The sequence below is a fragment of the Apodemus sylvaticus genome, chromosome 6, assembly GCF_947179515.1.
Source record: "Apodemus sylvaticus chromosome 6, mApoSyl1.1, whole genome shotgun sequence".
Classification (NCBI taxonomy): domain Eukaryota; kingdom Metazoa; phylum Chordata; class Mammalia; order Rodentia; family Muridae; genus Apodemus; species Apodemus sylvaticus.
In genome coordinates, this window is record NC_067477.1 from 127,618,654 (window position 1) to 127,635,896 (window position 17,243).

Genomic DNA, 17,243 nt, shown 5'->3' on the forward strand with positions numbered 1-17,243 from the left:
CCTTCGGCATATACGCCAACACCATGTTCAAAGAGGATGGAGCCGAGTCACCATGAAATGGTTCCTCCAAAGTTGTGAACCATCTCAGATCTTCCTTTGAGTTGTTTGTGCCAGGGATGAGGAAAGGGGACCAATGCAGATCCAAGGTTTGAGGGTGGTAAAGATGGAATCCTAGATAGCCTAGTGAGAGCAGATGTAGCAGCAGCAGCAAGTAAAAGGAATGGGAGTCACGGGAGGAGAGGCAGGAACAGTAGGCTGGGCTCACATCCCTGGGTATTCGAAGGTGCATGTGTCTCAGTTAGGGTTTCTATCATTGTATGAAGAGAAGCCGTGACCATAGCAACTCTTATAAAGGACAATATTTAACTCGGACTGGCTTACAGTTTCAGAGGTTTAGTTCATTATCATCACGGCAGGAAACATGGAGGCGTGCAGGCAGACATGGTGCTGGAGAAGGAGCTGAGGGTTCTACATCTGGATTGGCAGGCAGCAGGAGGAGACTGTGCCACACTGGACCTGGCCTGAGCATCTGAGACCTCAAAGGCCAACCCTCAGTGTGACACACTTCCTCCAACAAGGCCACTCCTACTCCAACAAGACCACACCCACTCCCCGTGAGTCTATGGAAATCATTTTCTTTCAAACCACCACAGTATATCTTTATATATCTATCATTTGTCTGAATTCTAGAGACTGAGGCTTGGAGAAACTGAATCTGCATCTAGCAAAGCAGAGTCAATCTGGATATTTGTCCATATTTGATTGATTCTACAGGAAGCTGGGGTGAGTGGTGGCAGTGGACTTCATATTAGGTAATAATATCTGTGGTAAAAGGAATCCAACTCTTTTTTTTTTTTTTGATTTGGTTTTTTCAAAACAGGGTTTCTCTGTATAGTTCTGGCTGTCCTGGAACTCACTCTGTAGACCAGGCTGACCTCGAACTCAGAAATCCGCCTGCCTCTGCCTCCCAGAGTGCTGGGATTACAGGCATGCGCCACCACAGCCCAGCTAGGAATCCAGCTCTTAAGAAATAAGATTGACAAGACTTAGTAAATAGTTGCCCATAAAAATACTTGAACCCAAAAAAAAAAAAAAAAAATACTTGAACCAGAGTGTTAGTGAACAAAAGAATGATCTTGTCCCTAATCTGTATTTAAAAATCAGAGGAAAATTGACTGTGGTATAAAAGATTACTAATTTGCCTTTGGCTGAATTGAACCTTAAATGGCATTGATATGTTTTGGAAAGACATCTTCCTGAAAGCTGGAAATTCAATTGGTTCCAGAAAAAGAAATTGTAATATCGCATACAAGCTATAAAGGGGTAAACAGGCCAAGCTGTAGAAAAAGAAGAAAACCAACCCAGCTCACCCATTCTCGCCACTAGGAATAGATATGGCTTCTTCCTCTGCTGTGTCATCCCAAATTATCTATCCTAGTCAGAAATTAAACAAATAAACATAAGACAAGGTTCAATAAAAGCCGGGCAGAATCATTCCTTAACCTCCTATTCCTGGAAGTTAAAAAAGGCAGCTTTTGTAAAGTTGGGATCCTAAATAAACTTGCAAGGGGCAAGCTGCTATATCTTTGCTTTGTGTTTTCCCCAGAAAATGGTGTGGATCAAGACCTGCTCTGTCTCCCTAAGAGCTGCCTGACTTCTAACCAAGGCAGGCTTTGCTCAGAAAAATCAACATAGCTGAGGAGCCTTGAGGGCGAAGCTCAAAGCCACATGCTCGGCCCCCCTGCAGGGAGAAGTCAGTTGGTTCTTCCCTAAACAGTCTGAATATCAGAAAGGGCAGAGAGAGGGCAAAATTCCACTGGAAAACCCTGCGGAAGGCAAATAAATGATAGTGTCAACAGTGACGGAACTGAAGCAGAGGCCGGCAGCCTGCGCAGTGTCGGGTGGCTTGCCACCCCATCCCTCCTCTCTGACAGACAGTTTCCCATCGCTGAGCTGACCTGTTCATCCCTCGGGGCATGTTCTGAGTCAGATTGCTTGTTCTGCATCTACCCCAGGGTTGCTGTGGGATGGATGGATGGATGGAATTACAGGAAGTACGATTGCTTTCTGAGAGCCAAGCTCTACAGTCAATGCAAAAATACAAGTGATCCCAAAGAACAGTCGTGGGGCTCTGGGCTCAAATAGCCTCTGACTGCTGATGACTAGACCCCCTGTGTGGCAAGAGGAGTTGGAAACAAGATAACTGTCTCAGGGATTGCTTGTGAGTGCCTACTGTGTACCAACAGTCTGCTCACATGCCATCTGTGGAAACAGAAAAATCATGGTTGTGTGTGGATACTGGTGTACACGTGATCCATGGAAGATTGACGGAGCCAACAGCAGAATCCAAGGCAGCCCGTGCGATGAGATGACTCAAGTTCTTTGCTACATCCCAGAAACAGAGATGTACATTGACCCACAGACCCACATCCCTAGTCCTAATGTGGCCCACACACAGAGAAAAGAACATGTCAAAAGTAGCTCACACCTGTAATCCCAGCTACTTAGAAGGCTGAAGGAGGGGGATTATGAGTTCAAGTTCTACCTGAGAGACAGAGTAAGGTCAAGGCCAACGTAAGGAACGTAGTAAGACTATTTCAACATTTAAAAGTCAGAGAGTGAGCTGGAGCATGGAACAGGGAGAGTCTCAAGAACTTTTTCCCAAGAAAGGTCAGTGTAACCAGTGCTCAGCATCCCTCAGTGCTCAGCATCCCTCAGTGCTCAGCATCCCTCAGTGCTCAGCATCCCTCAGTGCTCAGCATCCATGTCAGCATCCCTCAGTGCTCAGCATCCATGTCAGCATCCCTCAGTGCTCAGCATCCATGTCAGCATCCCTCAGTGCTCAGCATCCATGTCAGCATCCCTCAGTGCTCAGCATCCATGTCAGCATCCCTCAGTGCTCAGCATCCCTCAGTGCTCAGCATCCCTCAGTGCTCTGCATCCCTCAGTGCTCAGCATCCCTCAGTGCTCAGCATCCCTCAGTGCTCAGCATCCCTCAGTGCTCAGCATCCCTCAGTGCTCTGCATCCCTCAGTGCTCAGCATCCCTCAGTGCTCAGCATCCCTCAGTGCTCAGCATCCCTCAGTGCTCAGCATCCCTCAGTGCTCAGCATCCCTCAGTGCTCAGCATCCCTCAGTGCTCTGCATCCCTCAGTGCTCAGCATCCCTCAGTGCTCAGCATCCCTCAGTGCTCAGCATCCCTCAGTGCTCTGCATCCCTCAGTGCTCAGCATCCCTCAGTGCTCAGCATCCCTCAGTGCTCAGCATCCCTCAGTGCTCAGCATCCCTCAGTGCTCAGCATCCCTCAGTGCTCAGCATCCCTCAGTGCTCTGCATCCCTCAGTGCTCTGCATCCTTCAGTGCTCAGCATCCCTCAGTGCTCAGCATCCCTCAGTGCTCAGCATCCCTCAGTGCTCAGCATCCCTCAGTGCTCTGCATCCCTCAGTGCTCTGCATCCCTCAGTGCTCTGCATCCCTCAGTGCTCAGCATCCCTCAGTGCTCAGCATCCCTCAGTGCTCAGCATCCATGTCAGCATCCCTCAGTGCTCTGCATCCCTCAGTGCTCTGCATCCCTCAGTGCTCAGCATCCCTCAGTGCTCTGCATCCCTCAGTGCTCTGCATCCATGTCAGCATCCCTCAGTGCTCTGCATCCCTCAGTGCTCAGCATCCCTCAGTGCTCTGCATCCATGTTAGCATCCCTCAGTGCTCAGCATCCCTCAGTGCTCTGCATCCCGCAGTGCTCAGCATCCCTCAGTGCTCAGCATCCCTCAGTGCTCAGCATCCCTCAGTGCTCTGCATCCCTCAGTGCTCAGCATCCCTCAGTGCTCAGCATCCATGTCAGCATCCCTCAGTGCTCAGCATCCCTCAGTGCTCAGCATCCCTCAGTGCTCAGCATCCCTCAGTGCTCAGCATCCATGTCAGCATCCCTCAGTGCTCAGCATCCCTCAGTGCTCAGCATCCCTCAGTGCTCAGCATCCCTCAGTGCTCAGCATCCCTCAGTGCTCAGCATCCCTCAGTGCTCAGCATCCCTCAGTGCTCAGCATCCCTCAGTGCTCAGCATCCCTCAGTGCTCAGCATCCATGTCAGCATCCCTCAGTGCTCAGCATCCATGTCAGCATCCCTCAGTGCTCAGCATCCCTCAGTGCTCCACTTCCCTTCACACATCCCTTTCGACCCTTCTTGTATCACCCTCCTGTCATGAGCTGCACAGATTTTTATCTGTTTTCAAGCTTTATGTATGTACCAGGACTCGGTACACACTGCCTGGTTTCTTTTGCTTAGCGTTACCCTTGTGAGGTACGCCCATGAAGTTTTGTCTGTGGGTGGATTTTGTTACATTATTGAATTGTTCTTGTAACTATGGACCAGTATACTTGTGTGTTGTTTTTAAGTGGACACCAGGGTCATATTTTCTAATGTTTTGACAAATTGTTTTATTGCAAAAACATTTTAGAACTGATTTTGTTATCAGTTTAGAAATAAGAATCTTGCCTGGCATTTTTTGTTTTGATTCTGAAACTTTATTAGGCTGTTTAGCTCTTTGTTGATTAAAACATAGAAGGGAGATTTGTGTTTTTTTCTACACAAAAACAAAAACTTCATTTTTTTTTAAATAATGCTCTTAAGGACACCACTTTTCTTCTTCACTGGCTCTTTAGCAAGGCACATGAACTGAGTCTGTGTCAACCATGAGGTCTGAAGATCTAAAACAACATTTCATTTAGACCGAACTCTGAGTTCCCAGACTAAATATGTTAGGGAACAAAAGTTCTCCCTGGGTTTTCTTGGGCTGCCACCCAAGTTGGTTAGGAAGACTTCTCCATGGGGGGTGTCAGGGAAATAACAGCTCTGGAGAGCCTTGTCTGCAAAGCAAATGACTTTCATCTTGATTGCACAATAGTGGAGGTTTTGAGGTTGTAGTTTTTTCCATATTACCCATCCTCCCATCCGCCACTCTCCTGAGCTCCAAAGACCATAATCAGTAACAAGCAAGAGAAAAGGGCCCTGTCAAAGTTTACTTAAAGACATTCATACTAACAGTCGCTCACCACTGGGGTCTTCCTACATTTCAATCGTATGATATCCATGGAATGACACGCCAACGTCCATGGAGCATATGCCGCATGAGTGGGGCTTTGGGGACAAGGACCACTGCCATTAGATCATTTTCCCTCTCTGGGCAAGTCAGTGCAGTCAGTCAAGGCTGAGTTTTGAGCAATGACTTGGACCATCCAGTTTTCTTCTGTTATTAAGAGAGCGACATGATGATAATGCCCAGTACTTACTGAACACTGAGTGTGTGAACCAGGTCTCGTTATGCATGGCAAAGAGCCACAAAAGGGAGAGACATTGCTTACTTCTCTATTTGTACAGCCAAAGGATTAGTTCAAGAGAAAAAGGGTTTATTTTAGGTCATGGTCCGAGTGCATAGCCGAGCTCAGCAGGGCGAGCTTCTCTTGGCCACGGCAGCGGAGACATGATGTTTCTTGTTCACATCCGAGAGAATCAAAAAACAGAAAAGGGCAAGAGACAGGGCCAGACTAACAACACCTCAAGACCCCAACCCTGAGGAAGCCCTTTCTCCAGCTAAGCCCTACGTCCCGAATGTTATGCTACCTTCCGAGGGAGTGCACAGTCTGGCACAGTCTCACTTCACTAGAGGCCAGTCTCCTCCTAGAGATGTCCTTCCCATGAACTGTCTTCTAGTGATTGGCCTTTTTTTCTCCTGCACAGTGAAAACTTCCCTCTTTCTTGGGTCATTTCCATGACCTGACAGACACATCCTAGTTCCTCCTTTGAAACAAAGAAGCTGAGACCTTTGACGTTGTGTCCCCTCCAGACTCAGTCTTGTTCCTCAACTCTTTCGCAGTGCTCCGGCTTCCTGAGAGAGCTGTCCGCAGTCACTGCTGCGTTTCTTGCCACCTGTTCTTTCTCCAGCCTACTCCATCAGCCTTCTTCTTCTTTATGCTTCTCCAAGGATAGGAATAGCCTGCTTTGCCCAGTTCAAAGGCCACTTCTGTGTCTCTATTCTATGTGACTTTTCAAAAACATTTGCTGGTGCTGACCACTCTGTTTCTTAAACTCCTATCCCTCATAGAGATGTTCCGTGGCACTGCCTTCTCCTCCGCACTGCCTGACTAGCTCTCTACAGAGCCTCAGCCTTTGCGCTTTGCTTAGGCTCGAAGTGCTGGAACACCTGTGTACCCGATATTTCTCCAGTCCCCACTTGTACCTCATCTTTCTATGCCAGCCCTCTCAGATACTCCTTCTCCATGCTCATTAAAAAAAAAAAAAAAAAAAAAAAAAAAACAGCTGAAGAGCAGCCATGTTATCCATTACATCCATGTGTCTCCTTTCTCTAACACTTTCAAATCTTAGCTCTGATTGAGAAATGAAGGCCTTGTTCTCTGCTATGGAGACTTTACACATAGGGGCCCCACACAGAAGTTACCAAAAACTTCCACTCGAGAGACAAAAGACCCTCACAGTCAAATGACAAACTGAGGAGAATCAGGAGGATTTCAGCCAGGAACTGGTAAGCAGGATTGGCAGGTAGGGAAGGCACCAGTGGCAGAAGACTCTAAACAAGCAGTTCCCAACCTGTGACATGTGATCCTTTTGGAGATTGAATGACAGGGTCTCACACCTGATATCCTGCATATCAGAGACTTACATTACAATTCATAACAATAGCAAAAATACAGTCATGAAGTAGCAATGAAAATAATTTGTGGCTGGGGCTCACCACCACATGAGGAACTGTCCTAAAGGGTCACCACATTGAGAAGGTTGAGAACCACTGTTCTAAACCTTCCAGAGGAAGTCGGATAAGAATGAAAGTAGAGACTAAAATAGATATTGAAAACACAGTTCATTGGTGTCACTATTTGATCCAGAGCCACTCCAAAGTGAGAATTGCTCACTTACAATAAAGCCAAAAAGCTGTTTTTATGCCAACAAAGCTCAGTTTAACAACAGAAAAGTGCCAACCACTTTTATATAACATACATTTGAAGCATGAACAGTTTTGATCTTTTATGGGCATAAAACAGAAGCTTTTAGCATTGCTCATGGTTATATGACTGCATGTGCCTGGGCAAGTCTCACAGCTTTGTTGGCCTTCATTATCTTATTCCTGAGGGGTGGAGAACTATGCCCTGCCTATTGACCTGGGGAGATGTTTTGGTTGGTGGGTTAAGTGTGTAAGTGGAAGGTCAGAGGTGGTCCTTAGTGGTCAGTTCTGGGCATCATCTGTGGCCAATGTCTAGTCTCTGTGAATTTAATATTAAACAGCAAATAGAATTAAGAGCCTTGAGCTTGTTGTCCAGTGATGTGAATGTGTGGTTAACAGTCAGCAGCCGAGAGTTGTAGGATACCAACTGGAACACATTATGAGCTCTGTAGAGAATAAAGAACAAAAAGAACTTGGACTAAGAGGCAGGAAATAATAAAATGGTATTTAATTTGGACATTACTCCTCCCCCTAATGAATCTGAAGAAAAACCAACAAAGTGTAAGTAGTAATGGGAGAAGTGAGAGATGAGCTGTAATTACTCTAAAAAATACAAGGCCAGGAAATTGGGTAGGAGCTTGCAGTGTTGTTTTGGGCTACAGTTACAGCCTTATGTGTCTGTAAAGGGAAATGGGAGTGTATCCCTGAAGAAGAAAAAAATAGAATTGTATATAAAATAAGTACACAGGCAGGTAGCGCCAAGAAGATGGAAATCATCCCTCTGTTCATCTCGTCTTGCCACTCCTCCCATCACAAAGGGTCTCTAGTATCATCTGCCATCGGTAGTCCCATGATTTCAGGGTCTTCTGTGTTCTATCATCATCCGAACATTCCTCAAGAAAGTCAGAAATGCTGAGAAAGGCCATACGATAGGGTCAGACATGGATAATACCTTTGCCAACTCTGTAGTATCAATTTCATTTAGCTCAACATACAGAAAAATCTCTCTTTCAAAGTTATTGAAAGAATGACAGATAACATGCAGTTGTGAATGTAAGAGAAATAGCAAATAAATGTCCTCAGTTTACACAGTGGAACTTATCTGCATGCTAGCACTCTCAGACACCACCAAGTGCAAATCCTCCAGAGTGAGGATTTCTTAAGTGAACTAGAATATTTCATCTTTAAGTAATCCATTGTCCAATTGCAAAGTGAAGTGTTCTTCCTATCTTCCTGCACTTCACGGTGTTGTGTGTAGTAAACATGCCTTGTCAATTCCATATTAAATGAAACTTTACACGGTAATTTTAGTTACTTGTTTTGCCAAGTAAAAAAGAAACCCACTGGGAAACAGCTTTGGTTTAATACCAAGTGCCCATGTTGCATTCTCAGCAATAGAAATGACAACTGTACCCATCAGAGATCCAAATGAAGGGTGTGGGGATGCAGAACTAACTGTGTGGGTGACCTGGATGGTGGTGGGATTTTACCTCCACTGTCTTTCTCATCCATGAGTCCTTTGACCCAAAAGCTATTCCTGTTGTCCAAGTCTCCAAATTAGGGTTCATTGTGGTATTAACTTTGTAATGTAATGTTCATTGTGATGTTAGTGTGGAGGAATAAGGGACACACACACACACACACACACACACACACTGAAGCATCCCTGTATAGGATGTGACTTGCCTTCCTGCCTCTCACATCATTTTCAGTTGAACACAGCACCACCTCTGGGTCAGAATATTCCCAGAGGCAAGAAAACACAGTGTCTACAGTATAGTTTGTCCATCTTTGCCTCTGTTGCCCATGTTATTGATATAATACTCAAAGAATCAGTGTTCAGCTGAACATCCAGATGGTTCCTTGCTGTTTATTCTAAAAGTCTTAGAACCTTGGGGTATACATTAGATTATTTGTTCCACTTTTGGGTGATTTGCTATGTGAAATGAGATAGAGGTTTGGTTCTGGTTTTATTCTACATGTGGATGACCAGTTTTTCAATAAGACTATTTGTTGAAGAGACTTATCATTTCTCTACTGTATATTCTTGAATAATAGCATTAAAACTTCTCAAAAATGAAAAAAAAAAGATCTTAAACAATCTCACTTCCTTGTGCAGTTCCATGGAAATCGAAATCAAGATCTCAAGGGTGTGTCTGCCTCCCCATGTTCATTTCTGAACGATTTGTAATAGCTGAGATGTAGAAACAGCCTACATGTCTATCAGTGGGTGAATGAATAAAAGAACAGGATGTGTGTGTGCAAAACACAGTAGTAATCAGCCTTGAAAACCTTGCAATTTGTAACAACTTGGATGAGTGCTGCAGACACGACGCTAGGTGGGCTAGGTCAGATAAAGAGGGCAAATGCTTCATGTTCCTACTTCTACAGAGAATCTTAAAATGCCAAACTCGCAGAAACAAGACAGAATGATTGCACTGGTCATCTTGTCCTGGAAGCCTGACTGGGGTAACTGAGAAATAAAGAAAGGACAGACACACAGACACAGGAATGGATGCCAGGAAGCCAGTGTGCTTTGTTGTGTGGGAGTCAGCTAGTCAGAGCAGGGAAGCAGTCTCCCACTGCAGTCGTCCAGAAGGAGGACGCTGCAATTGCTCGTTTTTGCTCACGCTGCTGTCAGACTGTAAAAAGGCTTTCCATCCCTCTGAGCCTGCCTGGGGAAGGCTTTGTCCCACCAGTGGACCCGAGTCACTGAGGGCCTTGACATTCTGTGCCCATGTCAATAATACATTTCAATCAGGATTTCACCTGCTCCCTGCCACCAGGGCATTGGAAGATGGCGGTGGGAGATGCTGGGGTTGGAAGCTTAACCTGTGCAAGGTCACTGAGTTCTGGAGATCTGTGTACAACTCTGGGCTGCCATTAATAAGTACTTCAAGCTTGACAAGACAGTAAATCTTAAGTGTTTTCTGTGTGTGTAAAAAAATGTCCAGTGTGTTACATGATGGATGCTTAATTAACTTGTGAGAAATATTTGATAATGCGTATGTATATAAAGCCACTAAACTATATAACTAAACTACATGCCTTTTTTTCTAGCAGTGAGATCCAATCCAGTGTGTGAGACACAAACGCCCTATCATTGAGCTACCCCTACTCCAGCCCCAACAGACACTATTTTCAATATCAGTTATTCACCCCCAAGGTTGGAGAAAAGCTTGTCAAGTAATAAAATAAGAAACAGTTTCTGGAAGGCTGAGATCAAGAGTAAGACACAAAAATTGAGTAGTGAAAGAGAAATTGAGGAGTTGGGGAGAGTAAAGTTTAAAACTTGTAAACGATAACTCCTCTAATCTGGTAAGAACAAACAAACACAAAACCCTTGGAGCTCAGGGAGAGGACATAAAGAAATTCCTGTGTGGTAACAATCTTGGTTGAGTTAAAAGAAGAGCATTGAACTTCAAATGAAAACAGTGTTCAAGGAGATGTTGGGGTGACATGCTGTGGTGGCAAACACATCCCAGTGCTCAGGGGACCCCCCCTGGAGGAAAAGAGACAGGGAGAGAAGAGTGGGGTTTTGGTGAGGAAACGCATGCAAAGAGAGTCTAGACGAAATGCTAAAAGAAAGCAATATTCAAAGAAAGATCAAAGCACATAGATACAAAAAAATATTTTAATAGTTTCCTTTCCCATGGTCTACTTCAGAATTCACCCAAAGCCAGCTGCCGGTCTGCCTGTTTAGATTTCTCTTCTTTCTGTTCCCTGCTTTCTAACCACTGTAGCCTGTGTCTGAAGAGTCTAAGGAAGAGGAAGTGAGATTCAAATCACCTTTTTTTCCTGACTATTGGCCTTTTTGCTAAGGGTTCTGAACTAGAAGATGTGGCTGAGTGTGGTTTGTAGGGCGTGGGCTTTTTGTTTGGTTGATCCTCCTTTGAGCCATTGGCTCCCCTCACTCCCCCAGCTTACCACATCAAGTCTTGTTTAGGTACAAAAGAGAAAGACTCAACAAACACTGGAAGACATTGTCTCTGCTCTGTTACTTCTAAACGGTCATTCAAGCCATCAGCAGAATTCTAACAACTTCCCAGTGCACATGCATACTGCAGTCCTACTGATCCAGACCTGGGTGTGTGTCCACTGGGAATGGAATCCAACTGGATTCTAAGTTTGCATAAGCAATGAATTATGAGCTTTTTGTATTATATAATGCCAACAATGATGTAAATAAGAGGAGTTCTTGTTTATAAAGATTTATTTAACTATATGTATGTGTGAAGATGTGTGCGTATAAGGGTAGGTGTCTAAAGAGGGCACTGGATCCCCTGAAGCCAGTATTACAGGCACTGTGGTCATGAGGACGCTGATGTCTCAAGAGCATTAAGTGCTCTTAACTGCTGAGCCATCTGTCTAGCCTTAGTAAATAAAAGAAAATTTCTCAGAAAGATAAGTTGTTTTCAAACATTTAGAAGTAAATATCCACATGTGAAAAAAAACACCGTGAAGGCAAGTGGTATTTCTCTGTTCATTAAAACAAGCTCAGGGGTTGGGGATTTAGCTCAGTGGTAGAGCGCTTGCCTAGCAAGCGCAAGGCCCTGGGTTCGGTCCTCAGCTCTGTTAAAAAAAAAAAAAAGCTCAGTGTGGGATGTAAACATCTTCCTGGCTATTTGTTAGCTCAGACCATTGCATACAAGTTAGCTCTAAAAATTGTTCTTTGTATTATTTTAATATTTCAAGTCATTCCCTAACTGCCCTGTTTTTCCAGCACAAAAAACATATATAGTATATAGGTTGCATAGGTAGTTATATATGCTTCTGTACAGTTATATATGTGTATATGTAGGAGAGAAATAGTAAAAGCAAGTGTTTGATCAGTGTGATGAATTGGGGATGATTTAAAAAAGATCTTTGAGGACAGTGAAGATTATAAATGTACTTTGAAAGAAGAGATCTCATTAAGCCCAGTTTAGTGTCAGAGCTCCTGTATTACAACCTCTGCCATCACAGTTCGAAGTTCCTTCCATATCACCATGATCCACAGTCTGGGGAAAGATTCAACATCCATCCGGAGAGGCAGCAGCTTCGTGTGGTACCCAGGAAGTTTGTGGGAGTATCCCAAACTATCTAGAAGAAATATGAGTTATCAACAGAAGATAAATTTTCTTCTTTTTCCCTTTGAAAACTGGAAGAGACAAGAAATAGCAGAGAGAGCAAAAAAGATGTGTGGTTAAGCCCCAGCATCCACATCAACACAGACTTTCACCTGAAAACCTACATTTCACTGAGCTCCCACCTGACTCTGAAAAGCCGGCCATTTAACCCCAATTCAACTCAAGAACTAGTTTAAGTTTCACCAAGGCAAATCTCTTGATCTAATCTAAGATCTTAATCTAAGAGACTGAGATTTCAGACACAGTGAGGGCAAGATCTCTATGAAGCTGAAACTTACCTGACTCTGAGAACAGTTCCTCTCTGCACTGTCTGCTACTGAACTCAACACAGTTTACACTCCTTGGTTGTTGAATCACCTCCTCTGCTCTTCATCCTTCCATTTTTCTTGGAATAATTACATCATAATCCTATTGTCAGTATCTGAGGAATTCAGGTTAGGGTATGACTAAAAAATTCAAATTTAGTTATTCGAGCACCAAAACCACAGAGGGACCTTCTTCCTGATTGGAGTCAGTTAGGTTCTGAGGCAAAAACTGTGGGGGGGAAATTCCAGAAATTAACATAAAAGGCGGCAACAACTGAAAGACTGACAACCTTCAACTTATCTGGGCTTCATTCAACCAAAGGAGCATGCTCAGAAAACCCAGTACTGTAAGAGTAGACATAGGGGTGACTATCTTAAGGACCCATAAAAGGTCACTGTGGACCAGGCTTTGTCCTTTTCTTGTTTCCTTGGAACCAGGTCACGGGTGAAAGGTGGCATGCCTCTATATCTTCCTTAATAGACCATCCTCGTCCCTGTAACTACTCAAGTATCATGGTTCGATTGGTTGTAAAGAGGAACAAGAAACAAGAACCTCGGAGCTCTGGCTGTGGCCCTCTCAGCCCACATCTATCCATGTTAAAGATCTGGGCTGAACATCTGGAAAGACAAAGTGAGGACAGCTCACAGGTCTGTAACCCAGCTAAGCAGTCGACTCAACTTCCAATACACCGCTCACTCCTCTCGTTCCCACCTCATGCTTGTCTGGCACATCCTCACTTAGATTTTCCTGGCCCCAACACAAACTTGATCCACTTCTTGATCTCCTTCTTCCTCCATGACCATAAGGAAAAGACAGTAATTGTGTCTAATTCTCCTTTTTCAGATTAAAAAAAAAAATGACTTGATTTCTAGGTGAAATCAACATTGGCCACCTCTGGTGCTTTTGATAAATGTTAATCTTTATTTTGACCACAGAATCAGCACAGCGGGCCATTGTATATATAAGTGCACCCACAAATCAGGCTGTTAAAAACCAGATGATGCCTGAAGCCGTAGATATACTATCTGCGCTGTACACAGCTTTATTCGTTTGTTTAGTCTACTGCCAGGATCCTTCGGTCTAGAAAGAGGATGCTGAGATATTGTACAAACAGCATGCAAGTTTCCAAGCTTTAGGAAATTTCAGCTGAAGCGTTGACTGGAAGGAGCCTTGCTATGTTTGCACGAGAAGCTGTTGTTAAAACCTCTTACACATGTGATGAACTCAAATCCACAGTGTTTGGACTCAACATGCACAAGGACTCGGCAGAAGCCTGTATAGGAGGAGCTCCTTGTCAAGGAAAACAGGAGAAAAACAAGGCTGGCTTGCACATTATCTCAACATATTCACACACGTGTGCGTGCACAAACACAAACATATGCACTCACACAATTCCTGGTATTTAAAAAGAAAATAGAGGATAATGTCTCCTCTCAATCACTGTTCCTTGGTTTTCTGCCACAGTGCTCCAATAAAACATAACGAACACTTTCATGTATTTTAAAGAATAAAGTAGTTGAATGTCACCTGGGGTCTGTGTTGTTGTTGTTGTTGTTGTTGTTGTTATGTCAGAGCCACAAAGGTTTAAATCGTTGACTGCTTCTGAGTTGACTGCATGTCATATGTATTTTGTTTTAATAACAACTGAAAGTGTTGTATATTCTTCTATGACACGGTGTTTCTGAGGCCCAGGTTGTTAGCATTAAGGCTGCTGGCCTTTGCTGTTTACCAGAATAATATTCCCTTGAAACATAGGTCTCACAGTTTACTCTCAGTCATAGGTAGTTCTGTAAAAGGTTGCGGAAAAGGGTTGGCAGATGGTTTATGCATGAAGTTCTCATCCTTACATAGGTGGTGGTCTAGCCAATGTTTCAGTTGAACTTGTGGGTTCAACTGAAGCCGGAGACTGCCTTGGTGAGTGGTGGAGGTACTTCGCTCTTAGTCGAGGATTTAGTGGGTTTTTCACAGACTATGAGGATATTTAACTTTGGAAAAATCTGGAAGTTGGGAAACTGGAGGGGTTGATTGCAGGATGGGGGAGGGAAGAGGGCTTATGGGACTTTGGGGGGGGGGGATCCAGGAAAGGGGAAATCATTTGAAATGTAAATGAAGAATATATCTAATAAAAAATAAATTAAAAGAAAAAAGAAAAAGCTGGACATCTAAGGAGATGCAGGGAGCATACAGACCCTGGACATCGGTACGTTTGGTAAGTACAGAAAAGAATGAAAAATAAAAACAAGTTCTTTAGGAAGAACTGAGACATTGTTTGTGAATTAGCTTTGTGTTACTATAGCAAAATACGCGTGGCAGTTTAGTTATAAAGAAAGGCTATTTATTTATCTCAATTTAAGACACTCAGCATTTGAGATGAGGTTGCTCCTTTGTTTTGGCCTTTGAAGAAGGCAGTATATGACATCACATCCCAGTAGGAGCATATGTGGAAACAGAGAGCCAAATCTCACACTGGCACTCCCTTTGTTAAGGGAGAATTACTATGAGCCAGACATTGGAGTTTACCTCTAATCCCAGAATTTGGGAGGCTGAGATAGAAAGATTCTGAGTTGTCCTGGCTACTAACTACCATAGAAGGGGTAGAGCTCACCTGAGAGCTACTTGACCCTTTCTGAGAGCAGTGGTTCCAGGCACCCAAGGATCCACCAATCAATCCTCTAAACCATCTTGGAGGCCTCAGACTGAGTTTCTACCAGACGAACCCTTGATAATCACCGAAACCACAGCCCTTCAACAGCATCTTCAGGACAGAGCAGATAAGGGACTAAGAAGTTGGGAGTGAGAAACAGAGATCACGTCAAGGATTCCCTCCAGAAGCTGAGAGGGAGACCTGTTAGGAGGAGAAACTTGTTTCAAACAGATCAGATTGAAGACTCAAGGAATCTCAAAGCTTGAACAAGCCCAGCTTCCTTCCTGCAAAGCTCAGCTCGACAGCATGAAGTTGACAGACACTAGTACCCAGGTTTGGTTTCCTATGATCATTAGGCCTTGTGAATAAGTCACAGATCTTCTTGTGTTACAAATAACAGAAGCCCCGACCTAACTGACTCGAACCGGTAAAGGAATGTGTGGGTTCACATAACTGCGAAGCCCTGAGACTTTGGGTAGGGCTTGATTCCACAGTTTAACAATGTCATTTGGTCCCTAGTTTCTTCTTTTCTAATCTCTGTCCTAAAGCACGTGTGGTTCCAAGATAGTTATGGACTGGTCTCTGGGCTGTGTGATTTCTCACTTACCTTCAGCAGGAGAGAGAAGGTAGTTTGCACAAAGTTCAAAGCAGAACACCTGAGATTGCTCTAATTGGATTTTCTAAGTCCCTTGTCCATTCAGAAGCAATCACGATGACCAGGGAGACAAAGATACTGATCCAGGTCACAAAATCCACCCAAAGTCCTGAGGAGGAACCAAATTCTATAGAGCTGTGGGGATCCAAACTGGCAAGAAAGAACTGTGCAAAGAAAAGAGCAGAGCTACAGTCAGTCAGCGAGTGCCCATCAAACACCATTTGGCTGCATGTCTTTCTCCTTTCCTACCAAATGTGTGATTTTTATGTCAAATACAATGATTATTGATTAAATGGTATGTAAAAACATTTCAAACACATATAGGAGTTAGAATTGCCTTAGCTCTATTGCCTGGAGAAAAAAGATGCAATATTCACAAGGGAAAGAAAGTAAGAGTAAACAGGCTCACACTTAGGTAAGCACAATGGAGCCTTTGCTCCGGAGACATTCTAAGCTAAGTTGTTTAAAGTTAGGTAAAGTCTGGGGCTGCTCTGTGCTGAAACTCTACCCTCACTTTATTCCCAGGCTGGGGTGGTAGCAATATCCCTGCAGTAAGAGGCTTCTTGTCATTCTGGAATGGTCAGACTCTGGCTAGTGTGGAGAGTTTGGGAGACCTTCTAAAATTACTTAAAGATTACTACAAGATCGGTAATTTTTCTTCAGCACTATTACATAAGGAAGTCTTCAGTAACCAGCAGTGCAGGCTCCCAAAGGCCATTTGACTACAGAGCATCTTCAATTCAAAACACATTACTTGTGGGAAGGAAGGCACCAGCCAGGACAGACACACCCATCCTAATGTTGAATAAACTTAATTTCTGGCCTCTAGACACTGCCTCACAATGCAGTCAGAACACGAGGGATCCAATTAAAATGCAGAAACTGGAACCACAGCAGGGCCTCATGAAGCTCCTGTGACAAAGATGTCAGGACAACATGTCTATCGTAGACAGACAATATAACCTTCAAAACATTCACACTCGCCAATGAGAACAGACAGACAAACCAAATAGTCACTGATCCTAGAGGTTACCTTTTCTTACCAGGTAAATATCATCTCTGATTTTACTGATTCTAATTGGACAAGAAACCCCAAGAATGGAAGGGAGTGTGAGATTCTGAGAAGGGTTAGAAAAAGCCACCTGTGAACGGTGAGGAGAGGCATCAGTCTGTCCCTCCCATGTCAAAGAGGTCAGTCCATCCCTAGGCCAAGCGGAAAGAGACAGGAAGTGGGTAAAAGACAGGCAAGGCTACCGAAGCAGAATCAGGAAGGGAAACAGAGGCACAAGTAATGTGGGCTTGGACCATGGGACAAGCCAGAGGAGAAAAGGAGGCCAAGACTTGGCGTGGTCAAGCAGTGAAGGAAAGAGGGGCAGGCAAGGCAAAGATGCAAGGGAAGTGACGCATCGTGCAGTAAGGAAAAACAGTGGTGCTTGTGAATCGCCATCGTCCCCGCCACTGCATGATTCAGGGCTTGGCAAACATTTTCTGCAAAGTGCCAAACACTATTTTAAATTTTGTAAATGGCACTGTCTTTGTACCTCTCTCAATTCCTCAAATCT